The sequence below is a fragment of the Haliotis asinina genome, chromosome 4 (assembly GCF_037392515.1).
Source record: "Haliotis asinina isolate JCU_RB_2024 chromosome 4, JCU_Hal_asi_v2, whole genome shotgun sequence".
Taxonomy (NCBI): domain Eukaryota; kingdom Metazoa; phylum Mollusca; class Gastropoda; order Lepetellida; family Haliotidae; genus Haliotis; species Haliotis asinina.
Window position 1 is genome coordinate 68384295 of NC_090283.1, and position 26670 is coordinate 68410964.

General features: G+C 38.3%; 17 non-coding genes across 17 annotated transcripts; all 17 read right to left on the reverse strand.

Annotated features, from left to right (window-relative positions):
• Positions 1-1825: 1825 nt before the first annotated feature.
• On the reverse strand, positions 1826-1899 carry Trnat-agu (transfer RNA threonine (anticodon AGU)). Its single transcript has one exon. It is a non-coding gene; the product is annotated as a tRNA-Thr (tRNA).
• Positions 1900-4477: 2578 nt separating this feature from the next.
• Trnat-agu (transfer RNA threonine (anticodon AGU)) lies at positions 4478-4551 on the reverse strand. Its single transcript has one exon. It is a non-coding gene; the product is annotated as a tRNA-Thr (tRNA).
• A 1251-nt stretch (positions 4552-5802) lies between these two features.
• Positions 5803-5876, reverse strand: Trnat-agu (transfer RNA threonine (anticodon AGU)). Its single transcript has one exon. It is a non-coding gene; the product is annotated as a tRNA-Thr (tRNA).
• Positions 5877-8454: 2578 nt separating this feature from the next.
• Trnat-agu (transfer RNA threonine (anticodon AGU)) lies at positions 8455-8528 on the reverse strand. Its single transcript has one exon. It is a non-coding gene; the product is annotated as a tRNA-Thr (tRNA).
• Positions 8529-10443: 1915 nt separating this feature from the next.
• Positions 10444-10517, reverse strand: Trnat-agu (transfer RNA threonine (anticodon AGU)). Its single transcript has one exon. It is a non-coding gene; the product is annotated as a tRNA-Thr (tRNA).
• A 1251-nt stretch (positions 10518-11768) lies between these two features.
• Trnat-agu (transfer RNA threonine (anticodon AGU)) lies at positions 11769-11842 on the reverse strand. The gene has a single exon. It is a non-coding gene; the product is annotated as a tRNA-Thr (tRNA).
• Positions 11843-14420: 2578 nt separating this feature from the next.
• Trnat-agu (transfer RNA threonine (anticodon AGU)) lies at positions 14421-14494 on the reverse strand. Its single transcript has one exon. It is a non-coding gene; the product is annotated as a tRNA-Thr (tRNA).
• A 1252-nt stretch (positions 14495-15746) lies between these two features.
• On the reverse strand, positions 15747-15820 carry Trnat-agu (transfer RNA threonine (anticodon AGU)). The gene has a single exon. It is a non-coding gene; the product is annotated as a tRNA-Thr (tRNA).
• A 3239-nt stretch (positions 15821-19059) lies between these two features.
• Trnat-agu (transfer RNA threonine (anticodon AGU)) lies at positions 19060-19133 on the reverse strand. Its single transcript has one exon. It is a non-coding gene; the product is annotated as a tRNA-Thr (tRNA).
• A 259-nt stretch (positions 19134-19392) lies between these two features.
• Trnat-agu (transfer RNA threonine (anticodon AGU)) lies at positions 19393-19466 on the reverse strand. Its single transcript has one exon. It is a non-coding gene; the product is annotated as a tRNA-Thr (tRNA).
• A 920-nt stretch (positions 19467-20386) lies between these two features.
• On the reverse strand, positions 20387-20460 carry Trnat-agu (transfer RNA threonine (anticodon AGU)). The gene has a single exon. It is a non-coding gene; the product is annotated as a tRNA-Thr (tRNA).
• A 921-nt stretch (positions 20461-21381) lies between these two features.
• Positions 21382-21455, reverse strand: Trnat-agu (transfer RNA threonine (anticodon AGU)). Its single transcript has one exon. It is a non-coding gene; the product is annotated as a tRNA-Thr (tRNA).
• A 589-nt stretch (positions 21456-22044) lies between these two features.
• Trnat-agu (transfer RNA threonine (anticodon AGU)) lies at positions 22045-22118 on the reverse strand. Its single transcript has one exon. It is a non-coding gene; the product is annotated as a tRNA-Thr (tRNA).
• A 1252-nt stretch (positions 22119-23370) lies between these two features.
• Trnat-agu (transfer RNA threonine (anticodon AGU)) lies at positions 23371-23444 on the reverse strand. Its single transcript has one exon. It is a non-coding gene; the product is annotated as a tRNA-Thr (tRNA).
• Positions 23445-24033: 589 nt separating this feature from the next.
• Positions 24034-24107, reverse strand: Trnat-agu (transfer RNA threonine (anticodon AGU)). The gene has a single exon. It is a non-coding gene; the product is annotated as a tRNA-Thr (tRNA).
• Positions 24108-25359: 1252 nt separating this feature from the next.
• Positions 25360-25433, reverse strand: Trnat-agu (transfer RNA threonine (anticodon AGU)). Its single transcript has one exon. It is a non-coding gene; the product is annotated as a tRNA-Thr (tRNA).
• A 591-nt stretch (positions 25434-26024) lies between these two features.
• Positions 26025-26098, reverse strand: Trnat-agu (transfer RNA threonine (anticodon AGU)). The gene has a single exon. It is a non-coding gene; the product is annotated as a tRNA-Thr (tRNA).
• Between the last annotated feature and the right edge of the window lie 572 nt (positions 26099-26670).

The following is a 26670-nucleotide window of genomic DNA, read 5'->3' on the forward strand; positions in this document are numbered from 1 at the left end:
TTTGGGAAACTGTGACATGCGATTCCAATCATATCCATTTTTACACAAGCTCCGATATCAGTCTAATGTTGTTGACAATAATAACAGCAAATCTTACATGTGAAATGTAAATTGAACTTTCCAAAAGAAATTGATAAACACAAGTGGTAGCCTTTGTGAAAAAAAGAAGGCTCCAGGGGGAGTCGAATCCTCGACCTTCTGCTTACTAGGCAGACGCTCTAACCAACTGAGCTATAGAGCCGATAGGATGGACAAACTACAATAGTCAGTACTTCATTTATGTTTGAGCTATCTTCAGAGTGAGTCTGAAAGAATAATCGTTAATGTCTCTTTGGAGAAGTGTGACATGCGATTCCTAAAATACCCATTTTACACAAACGCAGATATCAGTCTGATCTTATTGAATACAATAACAGCAAATTCTAAATGTGAAATGAAATTGAACTCAGCAAAATGAAGTGATAAACACAAGTGGTAGCCTATGTGAAAAAAAAGAGGAAGGCTCCAGTGGGAGTCGAACCCTCGACCTTCTGCTTACTAGGCAGACGCTCTAACCAACTGAGCTATAGAGCCAATGGGATAGACCAAGTTACAATAGTCTATACTCCATTTATGTTTCACCTATCTTTAGAACGAGTGTGAAAGAATAATCGTTTATGTCTATTTGGGAAACTGTGACATGCGATTCCAATCATATCCATTTTTACACAAGCTCCGGTATCAGTCTAATGTTGTTGACAATAATAACAGCAAATCTTACATGTGAAATGTAAATTGAACTTTGCAAAAGAAATTGATAAACACAAGTGGTAGCCTTTGTGAAAAAAAGAAGGCTCCAGGGGGAGTCGAATCCTCGACCTTCTGCATACTAGGCAGACGCTCTAACCAACTGAGCTATAGAGCCGATAGGATGGACAAACTACACTAGTCAGTACTTCATTTATGTTTGAGCTATCTTCAGAGTGAGTCTGAAAGAATAATCGTTAATGTCTCTTTGGAGAAGTGTGACATGCGATTCCTAAAATACCCATTTTACACAAACGCAGATATCAGTCTGATCTTATTGAATACAATAACAGCAAATTCTAAATGTGAAATGAAATTGAACTCAGCAAAATGAAGTGATAAACACAAGTGGTAGCCTATGTGAAAAAAAAGAGGAAGGCTCCAGTGGGAGTCGAACCCTCGACCTTCTGCTTACTAGGCAGACGGTCTAACCAACTGAGCTATAGAGCCAATGGGATAGACCAAGTTACAATAGTCTATACTCCATTTATGTTTCACCTACCTTTAGAACGAGTGTGAAAGAATAATCGTTTATGTCTATTTGGGAAACTGTGACATGCGATTCCAATCATATCCATTTTTACACAAGCTCCGATATCAGTCTAATGTTGTTGACAATAATAACAGCAAATCTTAAATGTGAAATGTAAATTGAACTTTCCAAAAGAAATTGATAAACACAAGTGGTAGCCTTTGTGAAAAAAAGAAGGCTCCAGGGGGAGTCGAATCCTCGACCTTCTGCTTACTAGGCAGACGCTCTAACCAACTGAGCTATAGAGCCGATAGGATGGACAAACTACAATAGTCAGTACTTCATTTATGTTTGAGCTATCTTCAGAGTGAGTCTGAAAGAATAATCGTTAATGTCTCTTTGGAGAAGTGTGACATGCGATTCCTAAAATACCCATTTTACACAAACGCAGATATCAGTCTGATGTTATTGAATACAATAACAGCAAATTCTAAATGTGAAATGAAATTGAACTCAGCAAAATGAAGTGATAAACACAAGTGGTAGCCTATGTGAAAAAAAAGAGGAAGGCTCCAGGGGGAGTCGAACCCTCGACCTTCTGCTTACTAGGCAGACGCTCTAACCAACTGAGCTATAGAGCCAATGGGATAGACCAAGTTACAATAGTCTATACTCCATTTATGTTTCACCTATCTTTAGAACGAGTGTGAAAGAATAATCGTTTATGTCTATTTGGGAAACTGTGACATGCGATTCCAATCATATCCATTTTTACACAAGCTCCGGTATCAGTCTAATGTTGTTGACAATAATAACAGCAAATCTTACATGTGAAATGTAAATTGAACTTTGCAAAAGAAATTGATAAACACAAGTGGTAGCCTTTGTGAAAAAATGAAGGCTCCAGGGGGAGTCGAATCCTCGACCTTCTGCTTACTAGGCAGACGCTCTAACCAACTGAGCTATAGAGCCGATAGGATGGACAAACTACACTAGTCAGTACTTCATTTATGTTTGAGCTATCTTCAGAGTGAGTCTGAAAGAATAATCGTTAATGTCTCTTTGGAGAAGTGTGACATGCGATTCCTAAAATACCCATTTTACACAAACGCAGATATCAGTCTGATGTTATTGAATACAATAACAGCAAATTCTAAATGTGAAATGAAATTGAACTCAGCAAAATGAAGTGATAAACACAAGTGGTAGCCTATGTGAAAAAAAAGAGGAAGGCTCCAGTGGGAGTCGAACCCTCGACCTTCTGCTTACTAGGCAGACGGTCTAACCAACTGAGCTATAGAGCCAATGGGATAGACCAAGTTACAATAGTCTATACTCCATTTATGTTTCACCTACCTTTAGAACGAGTGTGAAAGAATAATCGTTTATGTCTATTTGGGAAACTGTGACATGCGATTCCAATCATATCCATTTTTACACAAGCTCCGATATCAGTCTAATGTTGTTGACAATAATAACAGCAAATCTTAAATGTGAAATGTAAATTGAACTTTCCAAAAGAAATTGATAAACACAAGTGGTAGCCTTTGTGAAAAAAAGAAGGCTCCAGGGGGAGTCGAATCCTCGACCTTCTGCTTACTAGGCAGACGCTCTAACCAACTGAGCTATAGAGCCGATAGGATGGACAAACTACAATAGTCAGTACTTCATTTATGTTTGAGCTATCTTCAGAGTGAGTCTGAAAGAATAATCGTTAATGTCTCTTTGGAGAAGTGTGACATGCGATTCCTAAAATACCCATTTTACACAAACGCAGATATCAGTCTGATCTTATTGAATACAATAACAGCAAATTCTAAATGTGAAATGAAATTGAACTCAGCAAAATGAAGTGATAAACACAAGTGGTAGCCTATGTGAAAAAAAAGAGGAAGGCTCCAGTGGGAGTCGAACCCTCGACCTTCTGCTTACTAGGCAGACGCTCTAACCAACTGAGCTATAGAGCCAATGGGATAGACCAAGTTACAATAGTCTATACTCCATTTATGTTTCACCTATCTTTAGAACGAGTGTGAAAGAATAATCGTTTATGTCTATTTGGGAAACTGTGACATGCGATTCCAATCATATCCATTTTTACACAAGCTCCGGTATCAGTCTAATGTTGTTGACAATAATAACAGCAAATCTTACATGTGAAATGTAAATTGAACTTTGCAAAAGAAATTGATAAACACAAGTGGTAGCCTTTGTGAAAAAAAGAAGGCTCCAGGGGGAGTCGAATCCTCGACCTTCTGCATACTAGGCAGACGCTCTAACCAACTGAGCTATAGAGCCGATAGGATGGACAAACTACACTAGTCAGTACTTCATTTATGTTTGAGCTATCTTCAGAGTGAGTCTGAAAGAATAATCGTTAATGTCTCTTTGGAGAAGTGTGACATGCGATTCCTAAAATACCCATTTTACACAAACGCAGATATCAGTCTGATCTTATTGAATACAATAACAGCAAATTCTAAATGTGAAATGAAATTGAACTCAGCAAAATGAAGTGATAAACACAAGTGGTAGCCTATGTGAAAAAAAAGAGGAAGGCTCCAGTGGGAGTCGAACCCTCGACCTTCTGCTTACTAGGCAGACGGTCTAACCAACTGAGCTATAGAGCCAATGGGATAGACCAAGTTACAATAGTCTATACTCCATTTATGTTTCACCTACCTTTAGAACGAGTGTGAAAGAATAATCGTTTATGTCTATTTGGGAAACTGTGACATGCGATTGCAATCATATCCATTTTTACACAAGCTCCGGTATCAGTCTAATGTTGTTGACAATAATAACAGCAAATCTTAAATGTGAAATGTAAATTGAACTTTCCAAAAGAAATTGATAAACACAAGTGGTAGCCTTTGTGAAAAAAAGAAGGCTCCAGGGGGAGTCGAATCCTCGACCTTCTGCTTACTAGGCAGACGCTCTAACCAACTGAGCTATAGAGCCGATAGGATGGACAAACTACAATAGTCAGTACTTCATTTATGTTTGAGCTATCTTCAGAGTGAGTCTGAAAGAATAATCGTTAATGTCTCTTTGGAGAAGTGTGACATGCGATTCCTAAAATACCCATTTTACACAAACGCAGATATCAGTCTGATCTTATTGAATACAATAACAGCAAATTCTAAATGTGAAATGAAATTGAACTCAGCAAAATGAAGTGATAAACACAAGTGGTAGCCTATGTGAAAAAAAAGAGGAAGGCTCCAGGGGGAGTCGAACCCTCGACCTTCTGCTTACTAGGCAGACGCTCTAACCAACTGAGCTATAGAGCCCATGGGATGGACCAAGTTACAATAGTCTATACTCCATTTATGTTTCACCTATCTTTAGAACGAGTGTGAAAGAATAATCGTTTATGTCTATTTGGGAAACTGTGACATGCGATTCCAATCATATCCATTTTTACACAAGCTCCGGTATCAGTCTAATGTTGTTGACAATAATAACAGCAAATCTTACATGTGAAATGTAAATTGAACTTTGCAAAAGAAATTGATAAACACAAGTGGTAGCCTTTGTGAAAAAAAGAAGGCTCCAGGGGGAGTCGAATCCTCGACCTTCTGCTTACTAGGCAGACGCTCTAACCAACTGAGCTATAGAGCCGATAGGATGGACAAACTACAATAGTCAGTACTTCATTTATGTTTGAGCTATCTTCAGAGTGAGTCTGAAAGAATAATCGTTAATGTCTCTTTGGAGAAGTGTGACATGCGATTCCTAAAATGCCCATTTTACACAAACGCAGATATCAGTCTGATGTTATTGAATACAATAACAGCAAATTCTAAATGTGAAATGAAATTGAACTCAGCAAAATGAAGTGATAAACACAAGTGGTAGCCTATGTGAAAAAAAAGAGGAAGGCTCCAGTGGGAGTCGAACCCTCGACCTTCTGCTTACTAGGCAGACGCTCTAACCAACTGAGCTATAGAGCCCATGGGATGGACCAAGTTACAATAGTCTATACTCCATTTATGTTTCACCTATCTTTAGAACGAGTGTGAAAGAATAATCGTTTATGTCTATTTGGGAAACTGTGACATGCGATTCCAATCATATCCATTTTTACACAAGCTCCGGTATCAGTCTAATGTTGTTGACAATAATAACAGCAAATCTTACATGTGAAATGTAAATTGAACTTTGCAAAAGAAATTGATAAACACAAGTGGTAGCCTTTGTGAAAAAAAGAAGGCTCCAGGGGGAGTCGAATCCTCGACCTTCTGCATACTAGGCAGACGCTCTAACCAACTGAGCTATAGAGCCGATAGGATGGACAAACTACAATAGTCAGTACTTCATTTATGTTTGAGCTATCTTCAGAGTGAGTCTGAAAGAATAATCGTTATTGTCTCTTTGGAGAAGTGTGACATGCGATTCCTAAAATACCCATTTTACACAAACGCAGATATCAGTCTGATGTTATTGAATACAATAACAGCAAATTCTAAATGTGAAATGAAATTGAACTCAGCAAAATGAAGTGATAAACACAAGTGGTAGCCTATGTGAAAAAAAGAGGAAGGCTCCAGGGGGAGTCGAACCCTCGACCTTCTGCTTACTAGGCAGACGCTCTAACCAACTGAGCTATAGAGCCAATGGGATAGACCAAGTTACAATATTCTATACTCCATTTATGTTTCACCTATCTTTAGAACGAGTGTGAAAGAATAATCGTTTATGTCTCTTTGGGAAACTGTGACATGCGATTCCAATCATATCCATTTTTACACAAGCTCCGGTATCAGTCTAATGTTGTTGACAATAATAACAGCAAATCTTACATGTGAAATGTAAATTGAACTTTGCAAAAGAAATTGATAAACACAAGTGGTAGCCTTTGTGAAAAAATGAAGGCTCCAGGGGGAGTCGAATCCTCGACCTTCTGCTTACTAGGCAGACGCTCTAACCAACTGAGCTATAGAGCCGATAGGATGGACAAACTACAATAGTCAGTACTTCATTTATGTTTGAGCTATCTTCAGAGTGAGTCTGAAAGAATAATCGTTAATGTCTCTTTGGAGAAGTGTGACATGCGATTCCTAAAATACCCATTTTACACAAACGCAGATATCAGTCTGATGTTATTGAATACAATAACAGCAAATTCTAAATGTGAAATGAAATTGAACTCAGCAAAATGAAGTGATAAACACAAGTGGTAGCCTATGTGAAAAAAAAGAGGAAGGCTCCAGTGGGAGTCGAACCCTCGACCTTCTGCTTACTAGGCAGACGCTCTAACCAACTGAGCTATAGAGCCAATGGGATAGACCAAGTTACAATAGTCTATACTCCATTTATGTTTCACCTATCTTTAGAACGAGTGTGAAAGAATAATCGTTTATGTCTCTTTGGGAAACTGTGACATGCGATTCCAATCAAATCCATTTTTACACAAGCTCCGGTATCAGTCTAATGTTGTTGACAATAATAACAGCAAATCTTACATGTGAAATGTAAATTGAACTTTGCAAAAGAAATTGATAAACACAAGTGGTAGCCTTTGTGAAAAAAAGAAGGCTCCAGGGGGAGTCGAATCCTCGACCTTCTGCTTACTAGGCAGACGCTCTAACCAACTGAGCTATAGAGCCGATAGGATGGACAAACTACACTAGTCAGTACTTCATTTATGTTTGAGCTATCTTCAGAGTGAGTCTGAAAGAATAATCGTTAATGTCTCTTTGGAGAAGTGTGACATGCGATTCCTAAAATACCCATTTTACACAAACGCAGATATCAGTCTGATCTTATTGAATACAATAACAGCAAATTCTAAATGTGAAATGAAATTGAACTCAGCAAAATGAAGTGATAAACACAAGTGGTAGCCTATGTGAAAAAAAAGAGGAAGGCTCCAGTGGGAGTCGAACCCTCGACCTTCTGCTTACTAGGCAGACGGTCTAACCAACTGAGCTATAGAGCTAATAGGATAGACCAAGTTACAATAGTCTATACTCCATTTATGTTTCACCTACCTTTAGAACGAGTGTGAAAGAATAATCGTTTATGTCTATTTGGGAAACTGTGACATGCGATTGCAATCATATCCATTTTTACACAAGCTCCGGTATCAGTCTAATGTTGTTGACAATAATAACAGCAAATCTTAAATGTGAAATGTAAATTGAACTTTCCAAAAGAAATTGATAAACACAAGTGGTAGCCTTTGTGAAAAAAAGAAGGCTCCAGGGGGAGTCGAATCCTCGACCTTCTGCTTACTAGGCAGACGCTCTAACCAACTGAGCTATAGAGCCGATAGGATGGACAAACTACAATAGTCAGTACTTCATTTATGTTTGAGCTATCTTCAGAGTGAGTCTGAAAGAATAATCGTTAATGTCTCTTTGGAGAAGTGTGACATGCGATTCCTAAAATACCCATTTTACACAAACGCAGATATCAGTCTGATCTTATTGAATACAATAACAGCAAATTCTAGATGTGAAATGAAATTGAACTCAGCAAAATGAAGTGATAAACACAAGTGGTAGCCTATGTGAAAAAAAAGAGGAAGGCTCCAGTGGGAGTCGAACCCTCGACCTTCTGCTTACTAGGCAGACGCTCTAACCAACTGAGCTATAGAACCAATGGGATAGACCAAGTTACAATAGTCTATACTCCATTTATGTTTCACCTATCTTTAGAACGAGTGTGAAAGAATAATCGTTTATGTCTATTTGGGAAACTGTGACATGCGATTCCAATCATATCCATTTTTACACAAGCTCTGGTATCAGTCTAATGTTGTTGACAATAATAACAGCAAATCTTACATGTGAAATGTAAATTGAACTTTGCAAAAGAAATTGATAAACACAAGTGGTAGCCTTTGTGAAAAAAAGAAGGCTCCAGGGGGAGTCGAATCCTCGACCTTCTGCTTACTAGGCAGACGCTCTAACCAACTGAGCTATAGAGCCGATAGGATGGACAAACTACAATAGTCAGTACTTCATTTATGTTTGAGCTATCTTCAGAGTGAGTCTGAAAGAATAATCGTTAATGTCTCTTTGGAGAAGTGTGACATGCGATTTCTAAAATACCCATTTTACACAAACGCAGATATCAGTCTGATGTTATTGAATACAATAACAGCAAATTCTAAATGTGAAATGAAATTGAACTCAGCAAAATGAAGTGATAAACACAAGTGGTAGCCTATGTGAAAAAAAAGAGTTAGGCTCCAGGGGGAGTCGAACCCTCGACCTTCTGCTTACTAGGCAGACGCTCTAACCAACTGAGCTATAGAGCCCATGGGATGGACCAAGTTACAATAGTCTATACTCCATTTATGTTTCACCTATCTTTAGAACGAGTGTGAAAGAATAATCGTTTATGTCTATTTGGGAAACTGTGACATGCGATTCCAATCATATCCATTTTTACACAAGCTCCGGTATCAGTCTAATGTTGTTGACAATAATAACAGCAAATCTTACATGTGAAATGAAAATTGAACTTTGCAAAAGAAATTAATAAACACAAGTGGTAGCCTTTGTGAAAAAAGGAAGACTCCAGGGGAAGTCGAACCCTCGACCTTCTGCTTACTAGGCAGACGCTCTAACCAACTGAGCTATAGAGCCGATAGGATGGACAAACTACAATAGTCAGTACTTCATTTATGTTTGAGCTATCTTCAGAGTGAGAGTGAAAGAATAATCGTTAATGTCTCTTTGGAGAAGTGTGACATGCGATTCCTAAAATACCCATTTTACACAAACGCAGATATCAGTCTGATGTTATTGAATACAATAACAGCAAATTCTAGATGTGAAATGAAATTGAACTCAGCAAAATGAAGTGATAAACACAAGTGGTAGCCTATGTGAAAAAAAAGAGGAAGGCTCCAGTGGGAGTCGAACCCTCGACCTTCTGCTTACTAGGCAGACGCTCTAACCAACTGAGCTATAGAGCCAATGGGATAGACCAAGTTACAATAGTCTATACTCCATTTATGTTTCACCTATCTTTAGAACGAGTGTGAAAGAATAATCGTTTATGTCTATTTGGGAAACTGTGACATGCGATTCCAATCATATCCATTTTTACACAAGCTCCGGTATCAGTCTAATGTTGTTGACAATAATAACAGCAAATCTTACATGTGAAATGTAAATTGAACTTTGCAAAAGAAATTGATAAACACAAGTGGTAGCCTTTGTGAAAAAAAGAAGGCTCCAGGGGGAGTCGAATCCTCGACCTTCTGCATACTAGGCAGACGCTCTAACCAACTGAGCTATAGAGCCGATAGGATGGACAAACTACACTAGTCAGTACTTCATTTATGTTTGAGCTATCTTCAGAGTGAGTCTGAAAGAATAATCGTTAATGTCTCTTTGGAGAAGTGTGACATGCGATTCCTAAAATACCCATTTTACACAAACGCAGATATCAGTCTGATCTTATTGAATACAATAACAGCAAATTCTAAATGTGAAATGAAATTGAACTCAGCAAAATGAAGTGATAAACACAAGTGGTAGCCTATGTGAAAAAAAAGAGGAAGGCTCCAGTGGGAGTCGAACCCTCGACCTTCTGCTTACTAGGCAGACGGTCTAACCAACTGAGCTATAGAGCCAATGGGATAGACCAAGTTACAATAGTCTATACTCCATTTATGTTTCACCTACCTTTAGAACGAGTGTGAAAGAATAATCGTTTATGTCTATTTGGGAAACTGTGACATGCGATTGCAATCATATCCATTTTTACACAAGCTCCGGTATCAGTCTAATGTTGTTGACAATAATAACAGCAAATCTTAAATGTGAAATGTAAATTGAACTTTCCAAAAGAAATTGATAAACACAAGTGGTAGCCTTTGTGAAAAAAAGAAGGCTCCAGGGGGAGTCGAATCCTCGACCTTCTGCTTACTAGGCAGACGCTCTAACCAACTGAGCTATAGAGCCGATAGGATGGACAAACTACAATAGTCAGTACTTCATTTATGTTTGAGCTATCTTCAGAGTGAGTCTGAAAGAATAATCGTTAATGTCTCTTTGGAGAAGTGTGACATGCGATTCCTAAAATACCCATTTTACACAAACGCAGATATCAGTCTGATCTTATTGAATACAATAACAGCAAATTCTAAATGTGAAATGAAATTGAACTCAGCAAAATGAAGTGATAAACACAAGTGGTAGCCTATGTGAAAAAAAAGAGGAAGGCTCCAGGGGGAGTCGAACCCTCGACCTTCTGCTTACTAGGCAGACGCTCTAACCAACTGAGCTATAGAGCCCATGGGATGGACCAAGTTACAATAGTCTATACTCCATTTATGTTTCACCTATCTTTAGAACGAGTGTGAAAGAATAATCGTTTATGTCTATTTGGGAAACTGTGACATGCGATTCCAATCATATCCATTTTTACACAAGCTCCGGTATCAGTCTAATGTTGTTGACAATAATAACAGCAAATCTTACATGTGAAATGTAAATTGAACTTTGCAAAAGAAATTGATAAACACAAGTGGTAGCCTTTGTGAAAAAAAGAAGGCTCCAGGGGGAGTCGAATCCTCGACCTTCTGCTTACTAGGCAGACGCTCTAACCAACTGAGCTATAGAGCCGATAGGATGGACAAACTACAATAGTCAGTACTTCATTTATGTTTGAGCTATCTTCAGAGTGAGTCTGAAAGAATAATCGTTAATGTCTCTTTGGAGAAGTGTGACATGCGATTCCTAAAATGCCCATTTTACACAAACGCAGATATCAGTCTGATGTTATTGAATACAATAACAGCAAATTCTAAATGTGAAATGAAATTGAACTCAGCAAAATGAAGTGATAAACACAAGTGGTAGCCTATGTGAAAAAAAAGAGGAAGGCTCCAGTGGGAGTCGAACCCTCGACCTTCTGCTTACTAGGCAGACGCTCTAACCAACTGAGCTATAGAGCCCATGGGATGGACCAAGTTACAATAGTCTATACTCCATTTATGTTTCACCTATCTTTAGAACGAGTGTGAAAGAATAATCGTTTATGTCTATTTGGGAAACTGTGACATGCGATTCCAATCATATCCATTTTTACACAAGCTCCGGTATCAGTCTAATGTTGTTGACAATAATAACAGCAAATCTTACATGTGAAATGTAAATTGAACTTTGCAAAAGAAATTGATAAACACAAGTGGTAGCCTTTGTGAAAAAAAGAAGGCTCCAGGGGGAGTCGAATCCTCGACCTTCTGCATACTAGGCAGACGCTCTAACCAACTGAGCTATAGAGCCGATAGGATGGACAAACTACAATAGTCAGTACTTCATTTATGTTTGAGCTATCTTCAGAGTGAGTCTGAAAGAATAATCGTTATTGTCTCTTTGGAGAAGTGTGACATGCGATTCCTAAAATACCCATTTTACACAAACGCAGATATCAGTCTGATGTTATTGAATACAATAACAGCAAATTCTAAATGTGAAATGAAATTGAACTCAGCAAAATGAAGTGATAAACACAAGTGGTAGCCTATGTGAAAAAAAGAGGAAGGCTCCAGGGGGAGTCGAACCCTCGACCTTCTGCTTACTAGGCAGACGCTCTAACCAACTGAGCTATAGAGCCAATGGGATAGACCAAGTTACAATATTCTATACTCCATTTATGTTTCACCTATCTTTAGAACGAGTGTGAAAGAATAATCGTTTATGTCTCTTTGGGAAACTGTGACATGCGATTCCAATCATATCCATTTTTACACAAGCTCCGGTATCAGTCTAATGTTGTTGACAATAATAACAGCAAATCTTACATGTGAAATGTAAATTGAACTTTGCAAAAGAAATTGATAAACACAAGTGGTAGCCTTTGTGAAAAAATGAAGGCTCCAGGGGGAGTCGAATCCTCGACCTTCTGCTTACTAGGCAGACGCTCTAACCAACTGAGCTATAGAGCCGATAGGATGGACAAACTACAATAGTCAGTACTTCATTTATGTTTGAGCTATCTTCAGAGTGAGTCTGAAAGAATAATCGTTAATGTCTCTTTGGAGAAGTGTGACATGCGATTCCTAAAATACCCATTTTACACAAACGCAGATATCAGTCTGATGTTATTGAATACAATAACAGCAAATTCTAAATGTGAAATGAAATTGAACTCAGCAAAATGAAGTGATAAACACAAGTGGTAGCCTATGTGAAAAAAAAGAGGAAGGCTCCAGTGGGAGTCGAACCCTCGACCTTCTGCTTACTAGGCAGACGCTCTAACCAACTGAGCTATAGAGCCAATGGGATAGACCAAGTTACAATAGTCTATACTCCATTTATGTTTCACCTATCTTTAGAACGAGTGTGAAAGAATAATCGTTTATGTCTCTTTGGGAAACTGTGACATGCGATTCCAATCAAATCCATTTTTACACAAGCTCCGGTATCAGTCTAATGTTGTTGACAATAATAACAGCAAATCTTACATGTGAAATGTAAATTGAACTTTGCAAAAGAAATTGATAAACACAAGTGGTAGCCTTTGTGAAAAAAAGAAGGCTCCAGGGGGAGTCGAATCCTCGACCTTCTGCTTACTAGGCAGACGCTCTAACCAACTGAGCTATAGAGCCGATAGGATGGACAAACTACACTAGTCAGTACTTCATTTATGTTTGAGCTATCTTCAGAGTGAGTCTGAAAGAATAATCGTTAATGTCTCTTTGGAGAAGTGTGACATGCGATTCCTAAAATACCCATTTTACACAAACGCAGATATCAGTCTGATCTTATTGAATACAATAACAGCAAATTCTAAATGTGAAATGAAATTGAACTCAGCAAAATGAAGTGATAAACACAAGTGGTAGCCTATGTGAAAAAAAAGAGGAAGGCTCCAGTGGGAGTCGAACCCTCGACCTTCTGCTTACTAGGCAGACGGTCTAACCAACTGAGCTATAGAGCTAATAGGATAGACCAAGTTACAATAGTCTATACTCCATTTATGTTTCACCTACCTTTAGAACGAGTGTGAAAGAATAATCGTTTATGTCTATTTGGGAAACTGTGACATGCGATTGCAATCATATCCATTTTTACACAAGCTCCGGTATCAGTCTAATGTTGTTGACAATAATAACAGCAAATCTTAAATGTGAAATGTAAATTGAACTTTCCAAAAGAAATTGATAAACACAAGTGGTAGCCTTTGTGAAAAAAAGAAGGCTCCAGGGGGAGTCGAATCCTCGACCTTCTGCTTACTAGGCAGACGCTCTAACCAACTGAGCTATAGAGCCGATAGGATGGACAAACTACAATAGTCAGTACTTCATTTATGTTTGAGCTATCTTCAGAGTGAGTCTGAAAGAATAATCGTTAATGTCTCTTTGGAGAAGTGTGACATGCGATTCCTAAAATACCCATTTTACACAAACGCAGATATCAGTCTGATCTTATTGAATACAATAACAGCAAATTCTAGATGTGAAATGAAATTGAACTCAGCAAAATGAAGTGATAAACACAAGTGGTAGCCTATGTGAAAAAAAAGAGGAAGGCTCCAGTGGGAGTCGAACCCTCGACCTTCTGCTTACTAGGCAGACGCTCTAACCAACTGAGCTATAGAACCAATGGGATAGACCAAGTTACAATAGTCTATACTCCATTTATGTTTCACCTATCTTTAGAACGAGTGTGAAAGAATAATCGTTTATGTCTATTTGGGAAACTGTGACATGCGATTCCAATCATATCCATTTTTACACAAGCTCTGGTATCAGTCTAATGTTGTTGACAATAATAACAGCAAATCTTACATGTGAAATGTAAATTGAACTTTGCAAAAGAAATTGATAAACACAAGTGGTAGCCTTTGTGAAAAAAAGAAGGCTCCAGGGGGAGTCGAATCCTCGACCTTCTGCTTACTAGGCAGACGCTCTAACCAACTGAGCTATAGAGCCGATAGGATGGACAAACTACAATAGTCAGTACTTCATTTATGTTTGAGCTATCTTCAGAGTGAGTCTGAAAGAATAATCGTTAATGTCTCTTTGGAGAAGTGTGACATGCGATTTCTAAAATACCCATTTTACACAAACGCAGATATCAGTCTGATGTTATTGAATACAATAACAGCAAATTCTAAATGTGAAATGAAATTGAACTCAGCAAAATGAAGTGATAAACACAAGTGGTAGCCTATGTGAAAAAAAAGAGTTAGGCTCCAGGGGGAGTCGAACCCTCGACCTTCTGCTTACTAGGCAGACGCTCTAACCAACTGAGCTATAGAGCCCATGGGATGGACCAAGTTACAATAGTCTATACTCCATTTATGTTTCACCTATCTTTAGAACGAGTGTGAAAGAATAATCGTTTATGTCTATTTGGGAAACTGTGACATGCGATTCCAATCATATCCATTTTTACACAAGCTCCGGTATCAGTCTAATGTTGTTGACAATAATAACAGCAAATCTTACATGTGAAATGAAAATTGAACTTTGCAAAAGAAATTAATAAACACAAGTGGTAGCCTTTGTGAAAAAAGGAAGACTCCAGGGGAAGTCGAACCCTCGACCTTCTGCTTACTAGGCAGACGCTCTAACCAACTGAGCTATAGAGCCGATAGGATGGACAAACTACAATAGTCAGTACTTCATTTATGTTTGAGCTATCTTCAGAGTGAGAGTGAAAGAATAATCGTTAATGTCTCTTTGGAGAAGTGTGACATGCGATTCCTAAAATACCCATTTTACACAAACGCAGATATCAGTCTGATGTTATTGAATACAATAACAGCAAATTCTAGATGTGAAATGAAATTGAACTCAGCAAAATGAAGTGATAAACACAAGTGGTAGCCTATGTGAAAAAAAAGAGGAAGGCTCCAGTGGGAGTCGAACCCTCGACCTTCTGCTTACTAGGCAGACGCTCTAACCAACTGAGCTATAGAACCAATGGGATAGACCAAGTTACAATAGTCTATACTCCATTTATGTTTCACCTATCTTTAGAACGAGTGTGAAAGAATAATCGTTTATGTCTATTTGGGAAACTGTGACATGCGATTCCAATCATATCCATTTTTACACAAGCTCCGGTATCACTCTAATGTTGTTGACAATAATAACAGCAAATCTTACATGTGAAATGTAAATTGAACTTTGGAAAAGAAATTGATAAACACAAGTGGTAGCCTTTGTGAAAAAAAGAAGGCTCCAGGGGGAGTCGAATCCTCGACCTTCTGCTTACTAGGCAGACGCTCTAACCAACTGAGCTATAGAGCCGATAGGATGGACAAACTACAATAGTCAGTACTTCATTTATGTTTGAGCTATCTTCAGAGTGAGTCTGAAAGAATAATCGTTAATGTCTCTTTGGAGAAGTGTGACATGCGATTCCTAAAATACCCATTTTACACAAACGCAGATATCAGTCTGATGTTATTGAATACAATAACAGCAAATTCTAAATGTGAAATGAAATTGAACTCAGCAAAATGAAGTGATAAACACAAGTGGTAGCCTATGTGAAAAAAAAGAGGAAGGCTCCAGGGGGAGTCGAACCCTCGACCTTCTGCTTACTAGGCAGACGCTCTAACCAACTGAGCTATAGAGCCCATGGGATGGACCAAGTTACAATAGTCTATACTCCATTTATGTTTCACCTATCTTTAGAACGAGTGTGAAAGAATAATCGTTTATGTCTATTTGGGAAACTGTGACATGCGATTCCAATCATATCCATTTTTACACAAGCTCCGGTATCAGTCTAATGTTGTTGACAATAATAACAGCAAATCTTACATGTGAAATGTAAATTGAACTTTGCAAAAGAAATTGATAAACACAAGTGGTAGCCTTTGTGAAAAAAAGAAGGCTCCAGGGGGAGTCGAATCCTCGACCTTCTGCTTACTAGGCAGACGCTCTAACCAACTGAGCTATAGAGCCGATAGGATGGACAAACTACAATAGTCAGTACTTCATTTATGTTTGAGCTATCTTCAGAGTGAGACTGAAAGAATAATCGTTAATGTCTCTTTGGAGAAGTGTGACATGCGATTCCTAAAATACCCATTTTACACAAACGCAGATATCAGTCTGATGTTATTGAATACAATGACAGCAAATTCTAGATGTGAAATGAAATTGAACTCAGCAAAATGAAGTGATAAACACAAGTGGTAGCCTATGTGAAAAAAAAGAGGAAGGCTCCAGTGGTAGTCGAACCCTCGACCTTCTGCTTACTAGGCAGACGCTCTAACCAACTGAGCTATAGAACCAATGGGATAGACCAAGTTACAATAGTCTATACTCCATTTATGTTTCACCTATCTTTAGAACGAGTGTGAAAGAATAATCGTTTATGTCTATTTGGGAAACTGTGACATGCGATTCCAATCATATCCATTTTTACACAAGCTCCGGTATCAGTCTAATGTTGTTGACAATAATAACAGCAAATCTTACATGTGAAATGTAAATTGAACTTTGCAAAAGAAATTGATAAACACAAGTGGTAGCCTTTGTGAAAAAAAGAAGGCTCCAGGGGGAGTCGAATCCTCGACCTTCTGCTTACTAGGCAGACGCTCTAACCAACTGAGCTATAGAGCCGATAGGATGGACAAACTACAATAGTCAGTACTTCATTTATGTTTGAGCTATCTTCAGAGTGAGTCTGAAAGAATAATCGTTAATGTCTCTTTGGAGAAGTGTGACATGCGATTCCTAAAATACCCATTTTACACAAACGCAGATATCAGTCTGATGTTATTGAATACAATAACAGCAAATTCTAAATGTGAAATGAAATTGAACTCAGCAAAATGAAGTGATAAACACAAGTGGTAGCCTATGTGAAAAAAAAGAGTTAGGCTCCAGTGGGAGTCGAACCCTCGACCTTCTGCTTACTAGGCAGACGCTCTAACCAACTGAGCTATAGAGCCCATGGGATGGACCAAGTTACAATAGTCTATACTCCATTTATGTTTCACCTATCTTTAGAACGAGTGTGAAAGAATAATCGTTTATGTCTATTTGGGAAACTGTGACATGCGATTCCAATCATATCCATTTTTACACAAGCTCCGGTATCAGTCTAATGTTGTTGACAATAATAACAGCAAATCTTACATGTGAAATGTAAATTGAACTTTGCAAAAGAAATTGATAAACACAAGTGGTAGCCTTTGTGAAAAAAAGAAGGCTCCAGGGGGAGTCGAATCCTCGACCTTCTGCATACTAGGCAGACGCTCTAACCAACTGAGCTATAGAGCCGATAGGATGGACAAACTACAATAGTCAGTACTTCATTTATGTTTGAGCTATCTTCAGAGTGAGTCTGAAAGAATAATCGTTAATGTCTCTTTGGAGAAGTGTGACATGCGATTTCTAAAATACCCATTTTACACAAACGCAGATATCAGTCTGATGTTATTGAATACAATAACAGCAAATTCTAAATGTGAAATGAAATTGAACTCAGCAAAATGAAGTGATAAACACAAGTGGTAGCCTATGTGAAAAAAAGAGGAAGGCTCCAGGGGGAGTCGAACCCTCGACCTTCTGCTTACTAGGCAGACGGTCTAACCAACTGAGCTATAGAGCCAATGGGATAGACCAAGTTACAATATTCTATACTCCATTTATGTTTCACCTATCTTTAGAACGAGTGTGAAAGAATAATCGTTTATGTCTATTTGGGAAACTGTGACATGCGATTCCAATCATATCCATTTTTACACAAGCTCCGGTATCAGTCTAATGTTGTTGACAATAATAACAGCAAATCTTACATGTGAAATGTAAATTGAACTTTGCAAAAGAAATTGATAAACACAAGTGGTAGCCTTTGTGAAAAAAAGAAGGCTCCAGGGGGAGTCGAATCCTCGACCTTCTGCTTACTAGGCAGACGCTCTAACCAACTGAGCTATAGAGCCGATAGGATGGACAAACTACAATAGTCAGTACTTCATTTATGTTTGAGCTATCTTCAGAGTGAGTCTGAAAGAATAATCGTTAATGTCTCTTTGGAGAAGTGTGACATGCGATTCCTAAAATACCCATTTTACACAAACGCAGATATCAGTCTGATGTTATTGAATACAATAACAGCAAATTCTAAATGTGAAATGAAATTGAACTCAGCAAAATGAAGTGATAAACACAAGTGGTAGCCTATGTGAAAAAAAAGAGTTAGGCTCCAGTGGGAGTCGAACCCTCGACCTTCTGCTTACTAGGCAGACGCTCTAACCAACTGAGCTATAGAGCCCATGGGATGGACCAAGTTACAATAGTCTATACTCCATTTATGTTTCACCTATCTTTAGAACGAGTGTGAAAGAATAATCGTTTATGTCTATTTGGGAAACTGTGACATGCGATTCCAATCATATCCATTTTTACACAAGCTCCGGTATCAGTCTAATGTTGTTGACAATAATAACAGCAAATCTTACATGTGAAATGTAAATTGAACTTTGCAAAAGAAATTGATAAACACAAGTGGTAGCCTTTGTGAAAAAAAGAAGGCTCCAGGGGGAGTCGAATCCTCGACCTTCTGCATACTAGGCAGACGCTCTAACCAACTGAGCTATAGAGCCGATAGGATGGACAAACTACAATAGTCAGTACTTCATTTATGTTTGAGCTATCTTCAGAGTGAGTCTGAAAGAATAATCGTTAATGTCTCTTTGGAGAAGTGTGACATGCGATTTCTAAAATACCCATTTTACACAAACGCAGATATCAGTCTGATGTTATTGAATACAATAACAGCAAATTCTAAATGTGAAATGAAATTGAAATCAGCAAAATGAAGTGATAAACACAAGTGGTAGCCTATGTGAAAAAAAGAGGAAGGCTCCAGGGGGAGTCGAACCCTCGACCTTCTGCTTACTAGGCAGACGCTCTAACCAACTGAGCTATAGAGCCAATGGGATAGACCAAGTTACAATATTCTATACTCCATTTATGTTTCACCTATCTTTAGAACGAGTGTGAAAGAATAATCGTTTATGTCTATTTGGGAAACTGTGACATGCGATTCCAATCATATCCATTTTTACACAAGCTCCGGTATCAGTCTGATGTTATTGAATACAATAACAGCAAATTCTAAATGTGAAATGAAATTGAACTCAGCAAAATGAAGTGATAAACACAAGTGGTAGCCTATGTGAAAAAAAGAGGAAGGCTCCAGGGGGAGTCGAACCCTCGACCTTCTGCTTACTAGGCAGACGCTCTAACCAACTGAGCTATAGAGCCGATAGGATGGACAAACTACAATAGTCAGTACTTCATTTATGTTTGAGCTATCTTCAGAGTGAGTCTGAAAGAATAATCGTTAATGTCTCTTTGGAGAAGTGTGACATGCGATTCCTAAAATACCCATTTTACACAAACGCAGATATCAGTCTGATGTTATTGAATACAATAACAGCAAATTCTAAATGTGAAATGAAATTGAACTCAGCAAAATGAAGTGATAAACACAAGTGGTAGCCTATGTGAAAAAAAAGAGGAAGGCTCCAGTGGGAGTCGAACCCTCGACCTTCTGCTTACTAGGCAGACGCTCTAACCAACTGAGCTATAGAACCAATGGGATAGACCAAGTTACAATAGTCTATACTCCATTTATGTTTCACCTACCTTTAGAACGAGTGTGAAAGAATAATCGTTTATGTCTATTTGGGAAACTGTGACATGCGATTCCAATCATATCCATTTTTACACAAGCTCCGGTATCAGTCTAATGTTGTTGACAATAATAACAGCAAATCTTACATGTGAAATGTAAATTGAACTTTGCAAAAGAAATTGATAAACACAAGTGGTAGCCTTTGTGAAAAAAAGAAGGCTCCAGGGGGAGTCGAATCCTCGACCTTCTGCTTACTAGGCAGACGCTCTAACCAACTGAGCTATAGAGCCGATAGGATGGACAAACTACAATAGTCAGTACTTCATTTATGTTTGAGCTATCTTCAGAGTGAGTCTGAAAGAATAATCGTTAATGTCTCTTTGGAGAAGTGTGACATGCGATTCCTAAAATACCCATTTTACACAAACGCAGATATCAGTCTGATGTTATTGAATACAATAACAGCAAATTCTAAATGTGAAATGAAATTGAACTCAGCAAAATGAAGTGATAAACACAAGTGGTAGCCTATGTGAAAAAAAGAGGAAGGCTCCAGGGGGAGTCGAACCCTCGACCTTCTGCTTACTAGGCAGACGCTCTAACCAACTGAGCTATAGAGCCGATAGGATGGACAAACTACAATAGTCAGTACTTCATTTATGTTTGAGCTGTCTTCAGAGTGCGTCTGAAAGAATAATCGTTAATGTCTCTTTGGAGAAGTGTGACATGCGATTCCTAAAATACCCATTTTACACAAACGCAGATATCAGTCTGATGTTATTGAATACAATAACAGCAAATTCTAAATGTGAAATGAAATTGAACTCAGCAAAATGAAGTGATAAACACAAGTGGTAGCCTATGTGAAAAAAAAGAGGAAGGCTCCAGGGGGAGTCGAACCCTCGACCTTCTGCTTACTAGGCAGACGCTCTAACCAACTGAGCTATAGAACCAATGGGATAGACCAAGTTACAATAGTCTATACTCCATTTATGTTTCACCTATCTTTAGAACGAGTGTGAAAGAATAATCGTTTATGTCTATTTGGGAAACTGTGACATGCGATTCCAATCATATCTATTTTTACACAAGCTCCGGTATCAGTCTAATGTTGTTGACAATAATAACAGCAAATCTTACATGTGAAATGTAAAGTGAACTTTGCAAAAGAAATTGATAAACACAAGTGGTAGCCTTTGTGAAAAAAAGAAGGCTCCAGGGGGAGTCGAATCCTCGACCTTCTGCTTACTAGGCAGACGCTCTAACCAACTGAGCTATAGAGCCGATAGGATGGACAAACTACAATAGTCAGTACTTCATTTATGTTTGAGCTATCTTCAGAGTGAGTCTGAAAGAATAATCGTTAATGTCTCTTTGGAGAAGTGTGACATGCGATTCCTAAAATACCCATTTGACACAAACGCAGATATCAGTCTGATGTTATTGAATACAATAACAGCAAATTCTAAATGTGAAATGAAATTGAACTCAGCAAAATGAAGTGATAAACACAAGTGGTAGCCTATGTGAAAAAAAAGAGGAAGGCTCCAGGGGGAGTCGAACCCTCGACCTTCTGCTTACTAGGCAGACGCTCTAACCAACTGAGCTATAGAGCCAATGGGATAGACCAAGTTACAATAGTCTATACTCCATTTATGTTTCACCTACCTTTAGAACGAGTGTGAAAGAATAATCGTTTATGTCTATTTGGGAAACTGTGACATGCGATTCCAATCATATCCATTTTTACACAAGCTCCGGTATCAGTCTAATGTTGTTGACAATAATAACAGCAAATCTTACATGTGAAATGTAAATTGAACTTTGCAAAAGAAATTGATAAACACAAGTGGTAGCCTTTGTGAAAAAAAGAAGGCTCCAGGGGGAGTCGAATCCTCGACCTTCTGCTTACTAGGCAGACGCTCTAACCAACTGAGCTATAGAGCCGATAGGATGGACAAACTACAATAGTCAGTACTTCATTTATGTTTGAGCTATCTTCAGAGTGAGTCTGAAAGAATAATCGTTAATGTCTCTTTGGAGAAGTGTGACATGCGATTCCTAAAATACCCATTTGACACAAACGCAGATATCAGTCTGATGTTATTGAATACAATAACAGCAAATTCTAAATGTGAAATGAAATTGAAATCAGCAAAATGAAGTGATAAACACAAGTGGTAGCCTATGTGAAAAAAAAGAGGAAGGCTCCAGGGGGAGTCGAACCCTCGACCTTCTGCTTACTAGGCAGACGCTCTAACCAACTGAGCTATAGAGCCAATGGGATAGACCAAGTTACAATAGTCTATACTCCATTTATGTTTCACCTACCTTTAGAACGAGTGTGAAAGAATAATCGTTTATGTCTCTTTGGGAAACTGTGACATGCGATTCCAATCATATCCATTTTTACACAAGCTCCGGTATCAGTCTAATGTTGTTGACAATAATAACAGCAAATCTTACATGTGAAATGTAAATTGAACTTTGCAAAAGAAATTGATAAACACAAGTGGTAGCCTTTGTGAAAAAAAGAAGGCTCCAGGGGGAGTCGAATCCTCGACCTTCTGCTTACTAGGCAGACGCTCTAACCAACTGAGCTATAGAGCCGATGGGATGGACAAACTACAATAGTCAGTACTTCATTTATGTTTGAGCTATCTTCAGAGTGAGTCTGAAAGAATAATCGTTAATGTCTCTTTGGAGAAGTGTGACATGCGATTCCTAAAATACCCATTTTACACAAACGCAGATATCAGTCTGATGTTATTGAATACAATAACAGCAAATTCTAAATGTGAAATGAAATTGAACTCAGCAAAATGAAGTGATAAACACAAGTGGTAGCCTATGTGAAAAAAAAGAGGAAGGCTCCAGGGGGAGTCGAACCCTCGACCTTCTGCTTACTAGGCAGACGCTCTAACCAACTGAGCTATAGAACCAATGGGATAGACCAAGTTACAATAGTCTATACTCCATTTATGTTTCACCTATCTTTAGAACGAGTGTGAAAGAATAATCGTTTATGTCTATTTGGGAAACTGTGACATGCGATTCCAATCATATCTATTTTTACACAAGCTCCGGTATCAGTCTAATGTTGTTGACAATAATAACAGCAAATCTTACATGTGAAATGTAAAGTGAACTTTGCAAAAGAAATTGATAAACACAAGTGGTAGCCTTTGTGAAAAAAAGAAGGCTCCAGGGGGAGTCGAATCCTCGACCTTCTGCTTACTAGGCAGACGCTCTAACCAACTGAGCTATAGAGCCGATAGGATGGACAAACTACAATAGTCAGTACTTCATTTATGTTTGAGCTATCTTCAGAGTGAGTCTGAAAGAATAATCGTTAATGTCTCTTTGGAGAAGTGTGACATGCGATTCCTAAAATACCCATTTGACACAAACGCAGATATCAGTCTGATGTTATTGAATACAATAACAGCAAATTCTAAATGTGAAATGAAATTGAACTCAGCAAAATGAAGTGATAAACACAAGTGGTAGCCTATGTGAAAAAAAAGAGGAAGGCTCCAGGGGGAGTCGAACCCTCGACCTTCTGCTTACTAGGCAGACGCTCTAACCAACTGAGCTATAGAGCCAATGGGATAGACCAAGTTACAATAGTCTATACTCCATTTATGTTTCACCTACCTTTAGAACGAGTGTGAAAGAATAATCGTTTATGTCTATTTGGGAAACTGTGACATGCGATTCCAATCATATCCATTTTTACACAAGCTCCGGTATCAGTCTAATGTTGTTGACAATAATAACAGCAAATCTTACATGTGAAATGTAAATTGAACTTTGCAAAAGAAATTGATAAACACAAGTGGTAGCCTTTGTGAAAAAAAGAAGGCTCCAGGGGGAGTCGAATCCTCGACCTTCTGCTTACTAGGCAGACGCTCTAACCAACTGAGCTATAGAGCCGATAGGATGGACAAACTACAATAGTCAGTACTTCATTTATGTTTGAGCTATCTTCAGAGTGAGTCTGAAAGAATAATCGTTAATGTCTCTTTGGAGAAGTGTGACATGCGATTCCTAAAATACCCATTTGACACAAACGCAGATATCAGTCTGATGTTATTGAATACAATAACAGCAAATTCTAAATGTGAAATGAAATTGAAATCAGCAAAATGAAGTGATAAACACAAGTGGTAGCCTATGTGAAAAAAAAGAGGAAGGCTCCAGGGGGAGTCGAACCCTCGACCTTCTGCTTACTAGGCAGACGCTCTAACCAACTGAGCTATAGAGCCAATGGGATAGACCAAGTTACAATAGTCTATACTCCATTTATGTTTCACCTACCTTTAGAACGAGTGTGAAAGAATAATCGTTTATGTCTCTTTGGGAAACTGTGACATGCGATTCCAATCATATCCATTTTTACACAAGCTCCGGTATCAGTCTAATGTTGTTGACAATAATAACAGCAAATCTTACATGTGAAATGTAAATTGAACTTTGCAAAAGAAATTGATAAACACAAGTGGTAGCCTTTGTGAAAAAAAGAAGGCTCCAGGGGGAGTCGAATCCTCGACCTTCTGCTTACTAGGCAGACGCTCTAACCAACTGAGCTATAGAGCCGATGGGATGGACAAACTACAATAGTCAGTACTTCATTTATGTTTGAGCTATCTTCAGAGTGAGTCTGAAAGAATAATCGTTAATGTCTCTTTGGAGAAGTGTGACATGCGATTCCTAAAATACCCATTTGACACAAACGCAGATATCAGTCTGATGTTATTGAATACAATAACAGCAAATTCTAAATGTGAAATGAAATTGAACTCAGCAAAATGAAGTGATAAACACAAGTGGTAGCCTATGTGAAAAAAAAGAGGAAGGCTCCAGTGGGAGTCGAACCCTCGACCTTCTGCTTACTAGGCAGACGCTCTAACCAACTGAGCTATAGAGCCAATGGGATAGACCAAGTTACAATAGTCTATACTCCATTTATGTTTCACCTACCTTTAGAACGAGTGTGAAAGAATAATCGTTTATGTCTCTTTGGGAAACTGTGACATGCGATTCCAATCATATCCATTTTTACACAAGCTCCGGTATCAGTCTAACGTTGTTGACAATAATAACAGCAAATCTTACATGTGAAATGTAAATTGAACTTTGCAAAAGAAATTGATAAACACAAGTGGTAGCCTTTGTGAAAAAAAGAAGGCTCCAGGGGGAGTCGAATCCTCGACCTTCTGCTTACTAGGCAGACGCTCTAACCAACTGAGCTATAGAGCCGATGGGATGGACAAACTACAATAGTCAGTACTTCATTTATGTTTGAGCTATCTTCAGAGTGAGTCTGAAAGAATAATCGTTAATGTCTCTTTGGAGAAGTGTGACATGCGATTCCTAAAATACCCATTTGACACAAACGCAGATATCAGTCTGATGTTATTGAATACAATAACAGCAAATTCTAAATGTGAAATGAAATTGAACTCAGCAAAATGAAGTGATAAACACAAGTGGTAGCCTATGTGAAAAAAAAGAGGAAGGCTCCAGGGGGAGTCGAACCCTCGACCTTCTGCTTACTAGGCAGACGCTCTAACCAACTGAGCTATAGAGCCAATGGGATAGACCAAGTTACAATAGTCTATACTCCATTTATGTTTCACCTACCTTTAGAACGAGTGTGAAAGAATAATCGTTTATGTCTCTTTGGGAAACTGTGACATGCGATTCCAATCATATCCATTTTTACACAAGCTCCGGTATCAGTCTAACGTTGTTGACAATAATAACAGCAAATCTTACATGTGAAATGTAAATTGAACTTTGCAAAAGAAATTGATAAACACAAGTGGTAGCCTTTGTGAAAAAAAGAAGGCTCCAGGGGGAGTCGAACCCTCGACCTTCTGCTTACTAGGCAGACGCTCTAACCAACTGAGCTATAGAACCAATGGGATAGACCAAGTTACAATATTCTATACTCCATTTATGTTTCACCTATCTTTAGAACGAGTGTGAAAGAATAATCGTTTATGTCTATTTGGGAAACTGTGACATGCGATTCCAATCATATCCATTTTTACACAAGCTCCGGTATCAGTCTGATGTTATTGAATACAATAACAGCAAATTCTAAATGTGAAATGAAATTGAACTCAGCAAAATGAAGTGATAAACACAAGTGGTAGCCTATGTGAAAAAACAGAGGAAGGCTCCAGGGGGAGTCGAACCCTCGACCTTCTGCTTACTAGGCAGACGCTCTAACCAACTGAGCTATAGAGCCGATAGGATGGACAAACTACAATAGTCAGTACTTCATTTATGTTTGAGCTATCTTCAGAGTGAGTCTGAAAGAATAATCGTTAATGTCTCTTTGGAGAAGTGTGACATGCGATTCCTAAAATACCCATTTTACACAAACGCAGATATCAGTCTGATGTTATTGAATACAATAACAGCAAATTCTAAATGTGAAATGAAATTGAACTCAGCAAAATGAAGTGATAAACACAAGTGGTAGCCTATGTGAAAAAAAAGAGGAAGACTCCAGTGGGAGTCGAACCCTCGACCTTCTGCTTACTAGGCAGACGCTCTAACCAACTGAGCTATAGAACCAATGGGATAGACCAAGTTACAATATTCTATACTCCATTTATGTTTCACCTATCTTTAGAACGAGTGTGAAAGAATAATCGTTTATGTCTCTTTGGGAAACTGTGACATGCGATTCCAATCATATCTATTTTTACACAAGCTCCGGTATCAGTCTAATGTTGTTGACAATAATAACAGCAAATCTTACATGTGAAATGTAAATTGAACTTTGCAAAAGAAATTGATAAACACAAGTGGTAG